We start from the raw sequence: 7,629 nt of genomic DNA on the forward strand, positions 1-7,629 counted from the left end.
CTTTTATGTGGATTATGTAGTTTATGCTTGCTGAAAAGAAAGACAATCTGACAAACAAAAAAAAAACCACAAAGCACATTTCAGAAGAAAATCAACAGAGAGAAGTTTGGATGCTCTTTGTAGCGGCAATCTTTTATCCATCAGTAGGCCTACTCCACATTACCACCACTATTAAGCAGTCCATTGGCGATAAGCTTGACACGAAATCAATCTTCCAAGGCAGTAACTCCGTTTGAAAACTTTAATTAAAAAATCAAAAAACAAAGTTACAAGATTCAGTCTTAATTGGCTCAACTAGGCACACCGTCAAAAAACTGTCTTGCTCCTTTGGCTGCTAAACCATCTCTGAGGGCTGTTTGGCTGTGACATCATCAAAGGCATGCCTTAAAGGAGCATTTCACATCTTTAAAGTAAAACTACCATACGATTCTTACCAATATCAATATGGCTCTTACATTTCCAGCCCCTAATTGCTTATGCTAGACACAGAACAATTATCAAAAATTATCAAACATGAGAGCCATGTAACATTCACCAACATATCTACAGTATTGCTACATGTACATCATAATACACAAAGATAAAACTTTATACATGAACTTTTAATGATGTTCGCAGATTGCTCACGTTGCATGTTTCAGCAGGCACAGTTTATTTATAGGTCTGTCCAGTATGTTAGTCTTAGTCTGCACACTGACTCGCCTCACTGTACCACTGGAGTCTGGTAATGTCTTTATTACTCTGTCCATATTCCAGGAGTTGCGAGGGGCAGATTCATCCATTATCAGTACAATATCTCCTGGTGAGAAGTTTCTCTGTGGTGTGAGCCACCTTTGTCTCTCCTGAAGGAGTGGCAAATACTCTCTTGTCCATCTAGTCCAAAACAGATCAGCTATGTACTGTATTTGTTTCCATCGTCGTCGTGCATACTGATCGTTTTGGTCAAAGACTCCTGGTGGAATGTTGGGTTGTGTTTTCATAAGCAACAGGTGATTAGGCGTCAAGGCCTCAACGTCATTAGGATCATCTGATGCATGTGTTATCGGTCTGTTATTGATGATGGCCTCGACTTCACACATGACAGTTTGGAGTCCTTCATCATCTAGTGACTGTTGCTGTACCACAGAGTTCAGGACTTTTCTTACAGTACGGATTTGTCTTTCCCATATGCCGCCTTGGTGCGAGGCTGCTGGGGTGTTGAACATCCACTTTATGCCTTTTCCTGTCATGGTGTTCTGTATCTTGGTCTGATTCAGGTTTTCTAACGCTTTGCGCAGTTCCTTTTCTGCTGCAACAAAATTAGTTCCATTGTCTGAGCGTAAAATTTTTACTTGTCCTCTTCTGCATATAAAGCGACGTATGGCGTTGATGCAGGAATCAGTATCCAGACTGTGAGCTATCTCAAGGTGAACGGCTCGCACAGTGAGACAAGTGAAAATCACACCATATCGCTTGACGAGGCTCCTCCCACGTTTGACCTCAAACGGCCCAAAGAAGTCAACCCCCACATTAGTAAAGGGTGGCTGATCAGGTAGCAGCCTGTCTTCAGGCAGGTCTGCCATTTTTTGCCTTCCAGCTCTAGCATTGAGTCTTCTGCACACGGTGCACTTTGAGATAATCCTCCTTATAACTGAATTAGCTTGAGGGATCCAATACCTTTGTCGCAGCATTGCCAGCATATAGTTGTGACCACAATGTCCAACTTCTTGGTGAATGTGCTGCAGTATGAGGTTGGCTATAGGTGAACTTTTAGAGAGGATGGCTGGGTGTTTAGCCTCTTGTGGCATTGCAGCTTTATTAAGCCTGCCTCCAACTCTTAGTATACCCTCCTGCAGTATGGGGTCAAGTTTGTAGATCGGGCTTTTTTTCTTGATTAGAGCATTTTCTTGCAGAGCACAGATTTCTTCGGTGTAGTCCTGTAACTGACTTAGACGTATGAGCTCTGTTTCTGCTTCGACCAGCTCTTCCAGTGACAATGGGTGTTGTTGTATTGTTGATCTGAATTTCTTCATGTTCTGTGCGATGAGCTTTTTCTGCTTTTCAGGGTTGTGTTTAGACTGACTGACTGTAGTTTTGAGCCCCTTTCTCTTGTCTTTTAGTAGCATTAGTGTCTCTTTCAGTCGGAGAAACCATGCGACTGCCTTCTTTAGTCGATCCCATGTCGAGTAGTAAGCGACAAGCTTGTTGACAGAGTCAAACCTCTCTTGGGTGATAGTCATGACTCCAGCACATGTTTTGACTTCCGGGTCTCCTTCTGTCGTGACATTCTTTTCATCTGGTGGTTTTGGCCACTCACTTTCGGGTTTCAGCAGGAAAGCTGGGCCGTGTATCCAGACTTTGTTCTGCATGAACTTTTCCACTTTGACCCCTCGAGAGGCCTGATCTGCGGGATTTAGCGCCGAGTTGACGTAGTGCCATTGGGTAGGATGAGAATGATCCCTTATAGTGGTGACTCTGTTCGCTACAAAGGTTTTGAAGCGAGCACTTTCATTTGAAAGGTATCTGAGCACCGTAGTGCTATCAGTCCAGAAGACAGATTCCTGTAATGGGACCGTAAGCTCTTGTCTGAGCATTCTGTCCATTTTGACAGCGACGACTGCTGCTGTCAGTTCCAGTCTTGGTATTGTGACATGTTTTAGGGGTGTCACTCTTGATTTTCCTATTAGGAGGGAACAGTGTCTTTTGTTTTCATGGCTGATAAGCAAGATGTAGGAAGCAGTAGCATATCCATCCTCACTAGCATCAGCAAAATGATGCAGCTGTGTTGATTGTGTGGATCCAAACTCTTCTGTTCTGATGCATCTGGGTATGCTGAATTCTGCCAAACTCTTCAAGTCTGACAACCATTCATGCCATCTTTTGCATGTCCACCTTCAATCTCTTCATCCCAACCATGTTTGTTTTTGCACAAGTCGCGCAAGATAAGTTTTGCCGGTAATATGAGTGGCGCCAGAAAGCCGAGGGGGTCAAAGACAGAACTTACTGTGGATAAGATGCCACGTCTGGTGACAGGCTTGCTTTGCATGTTTATCTGAAATTTGAATCTGTCAGTCTCTGTGCACCACTGCACGCCGAGTGCACGTTCCATTGGGAGTGTGCTGTGGCTCAAGTCCAGGTCTTTAACTTCAGGTGCTCTTTCATTGTCTGGAATAGACAACAAGACCGTCTTGCTGTTGCTCACCCACTTAGTCAGGTGGAAACCTCCTCTGGCGCATAAGGCTGTAAGTTCTTGTACCAGCCCGACAGCCTCTTCACTTGTTTCCACTGCTTTTAGGCAATCATCAACGTAAAAGTTTCTTAGCACAGTGTCAACTGCCTCTGCACTCTGAATCCCTTTTACATCTTCCGCTGTCCTTCTCAAGGCATAGGAGGCACAACTGGGTGAAGATGTAGCACCAAAAAGGTGTACTTTCATTCTGAACTCTTCCACATTGCTGTTTAGATCACCCTCCGGCCACCACAGAAACCGTAGTAGATCCGTGTCTTCCTCCGGGACCCTCACTTGATAAAACATGGACTCCACGTCCGCCATTAGTGCCACTGGATGCTCTCGGAACCTTAATAGCACACCAACGAGGTTGTTAGTGAGATCTGGTCCTTGGAGCAACTGCTCATTTAGTGAGACACCTTGATATGTAGCCGTGCAATCAAAGACTACTCTTAACTTCTTTTTCTTGGGGTGGTACACCCTGTGGTGAGGGATATACCACACGTGGCCGTCACTGCGACTGAGGTGCTCAGTTGGTATCTTTTCAGCGTAGCCTTTTTCAATGATGTCTTTCATGAATGATGTGTAATCTTTATGGAAGTCTGGGTTTTCTTCAATTTTCTCTTGAGATTGTCAACCTGCTGCTGAGCCATGCAGCGATTGTTTGGCATCATGATGTTTTCATTTCTCAGGGGCAACCCCAGGCTGTAATGTCCATCAACTAACTTTGTTGAACCTGTAACCAGTGGCATAAACCTGTGATCATCCTGTGACATTTCTTCTTTTTCCTCACAGCTTCGTTCTGGGAAATCTGTCTTGCTCCTTTGGCTGCTTAACCATCTCTGAGGGCTGTTTGGCTGTGACATCATCAAAGGCATGCCTTAATGGAGCATTTCACATCTTTAAAGTAAAACTACCATACGATTCTTACCAATATCAATATGGACGAGCACGCATCATTTAAAGAAGCTGTCAGTATTGTAGCTCAGTCAGTGTGTAGAGTGCAGGGATCTATACTGAGCAAAGTCAAACAATGTGGCAATCTAGGATCCCAGACTTATACACAAATCTATCATTCACGTGTGTGTCCTCTGTCTGACTATGTTTCTGGTGTTTGGGGTTTCCGAGAACATGTGTCGTTGTGACACAGCACGTTATAGAGCGATTCAGTCCTTCCTCTGAGTCAATAAATTAAAGGGATAGTGCACCCAAAAAATGAAAATTCAGCCATTGTCTACTCACCCATATGCCGACGGAGGCTCAGGTGAAGTTTTAGAGTCCTCACATCCCTTGTGGAGATCAGCGGGGGGAGCGGCTAGCACATCTAATGGCTGACGGCGCCCCAGACTAAAGTCCAAGAACACAAAATTGAAACCACAAAATATCTCAAACATGCCCATCCGTAGTGATCCAAGTGTCCTGAAGCCCCAACATAAAAAGTTGTTGTTGGGGCGGCGTCAGCCATTAGGTGTGCTAGCCGCTTCCCCTGCCGATCTCCGCAAGGGATGTAACGACATTATAGAGCGATACACTATCTATGTAAAAATCTCCAATACAACGCAACCCCTCTATCACCAGTCCAACAACACCCCATCCATCAATCCTGGTTTAAACATGTGATTGTGTGCTATCGGGGTGTTATTTGAGACGTTTGGCAGTCCAAGGAATTTTTTTATCTGATTCAATATCTTCAGAGAGTTTGTGAGTATGAAGTTATGGTCAAATAATTTATAAGAAGGCTGTGTTTTGGTAAATAAGCAATGCTGAAGTTTCTGAAGCTGACATGGATTCAATTTTTAACCAGAGCGGGGAAGCAGCAGACCAGTCATCTCCAGGGGAGCCCCATGGCCAGAAAGTGAGAGCCCCTGAATTTTCAGCCCTGTAATAGTGTCTAAATACAGGGAGGCTGAGACCACCCCGTTTACATTCTTCTGTCAGTGGGCTTTACAAATGTGAGGGGGTTTATTTGCCCAGACAAATGAAAGAATGACAGAATACAGTCTTTTAAAAAAACATGGGTAGATAAATAGGAAGGTTTTGAATAAGATATAAGAACCTTGGAAGTGCAACCATTTTAATAGCCTTAGCAACTTCCACTTCCTAATATTAGCTCTTAGCTTGTCCATCATATCCAAAAACTTCAATTTGAGTAAAAATTTGGATTTCTAGGAATCTTAAGTCCAAGATAGTTAAGGTGGGTAGTGACTAATTTAAAGGGCAAAGATGTCAAGAATATGCGACACAAATTATTCTTCGAAGACATAAACTCACATTTTTCCCAGTTAATCATGTATCCTGACAGTCTACTAAATGATTTAATGTAGGTCAGGAGGTTGGGAACAGAGACTACTGGGTCCAATAAACGGATCAGTAAATCATCAGCGTATAAATTAAGCAGGCTTTCAACATTACCAAAATTCACACTGTGAATACCTGGGTGAGCCCTGATACCTATCCCAAGTGGTTCCAAAGCAATATCAAAATAATGCAATGCCTTGCCTTGTGTGCTTTGTAGAATTCACAGCCAAAGCCATCTGGGCCGGCTGCTTTTCCAGAGGGGAAGGTTCGAATAGCATTCAAAAGGACAGTTTTAGAAATTGGAGCATCAATACCATCTTGTGATGCACTGTATAATTGAAGAACATTTAGAAGAAAAAAAAGTAGAACTAGAGCACTCGGAGAGCGCAGACCTCCACCAAGCAGCTCGGATTTCCCGCCATTTTATTATTTTATCCACTTCGCTTCAACCGATCACCACCAATATTTTATCATCTGTTCCTTGTCCCATTATCAACTTTTCCTGAAACTTTCATCAAAATCCATTCAGAACTTTTTGAGTTATTTTGCAGACAAACAGCCAAAGTTAACCTCCTTGGCGGAGGTACAAATCAGCTTCAGTGGGATTTACTCTACTGGAATACAGTTTCTTGTAGAAGTTCCTGAAGCAAGGGTTTATCCCCTTTGGGTTAGTTACCAGTTTACCTGGTTTGGATTTTATCTTATAAATAGCTTGCTTAGCCTGCTCACCTCTGAGTTGGCTTGCTACCAGTTTCTCTCGTTTATCCCCAAGTTTGAAATTCTTCTGTTTAAGTTTTAGTAGAACATTGCTGATAAATTTATTAAGGATGGTGTTATATTCGTATTTTAATTTTAAGATCTTATTGTAAGCAGGGGTGGATTGGCCACTGGGAGTACCAAGATTTTTCCTGGTGGGCCGATCAATAATAATGGGCTGATGGCTGGCCGTTTTGTTTTTTTTGTTGTTGTTGTTGTTTTTTGCTGTGCCTTGCCATGGTAACACTCCCGTCCCAGGGAGAGAGACATGCACCAGCCCACAGAACTAAGATTCAGCCTGCAGACACAGCATAAGCCCAGTGGCTTGTCTGTCAAAAGAATACCTGACCCAATGTGGCCCTATGATAGGCTACAGAGGCCCAGGAGTCCCACCCACGCATGTTCTAGAACCCCCCGCCCCCCTCCTCCAGTCACCTTTAATGATGAGCAGTCACGATGAGTGAGAGAGAAACAACACAGCAGAACACGAAGAACAAAGCAAGTTACAAAATGGAGAAAAAATGGAATGGCGGTGCAGAAAAACTGGGGGAAAAGAAAAAAAAGCTCTCGCGACTGATGCTGCTAAATGCAGAAAAATTTCAGATATGTTTGCTGCGGGGGCCGGCCTGACCGGGGCTAGCAGAAGCGACGCTGCTGCTGCTGCTGCTGCTGCTGCTTCAGCTGCGCCTGCAGGTCCCTCTCAGCAGCAGGTGGTGTCGGAGTCGGACAGTGAAAGTGGAAGTGAGGGTCCCGCTGCCATGGAGGTGGTACAGGAGTAGGAGGAGATTGGTGGTGGTGGTGATAGCAGGTTTGTGCCAGCATGGTGTGGATAAACACTCATTCATATAAATGTTTAGCCTTGGACCAAGACGTTCATTGCATGAATGTCTTGAAAACGGCCCCCCCTTTTCCAGTTGCACCTACGGGTCTAAAGAGATTTACGTCTCCATAAAGGTTTAAATCAAAAATGTAATGTACTCACCTCCAAGGCTATTAAATGTTCAGTGATTACGTTAGTAGTGTTATTAAAGGGAAATTTCATTTTATTTCAACCTGTCTCCTATCGTCCTAAATTTGTTTCAAGTGACTAGTGACATAAAAATAATAGTTAGCATGTTAGCTGTTAGCCTAGATACAGCCGGGGCACATATTAGCGTCAGACCTGTTAAAACATAAGTGAACGGGCATACTTGAAGTGCAAAGTTAGTCCACTAAACGAGCTTTTTTTTTACGTCATCAGGAGGCACGGCATCAGCTTCCACAGTTACGCAGATGACACACAGCTGTACATCGCCATGTCTCCTGATGACACAGGGCCAATTGATACCCTTTTTAACTGTATTTTAGATATCAAGTCATGGATGGCA

The sequence above is a fragment of the Epinephelus lanceolatus genome, chromosome 21 (genome assembly GCF_041903045.1).
Source record: "Epinephelus lanceolatus isolate andai-2023 chromosome 21, ASM4190304v1, whole genome shotgun sequence".
NCBI classification, from domain to species: domain Eukaryota; kingdom Metazoa; phylum Chordata; class Actinopteri; order Perciformes; family Serranidae; genus Epinephelus; species Epinephelus lanceolatus.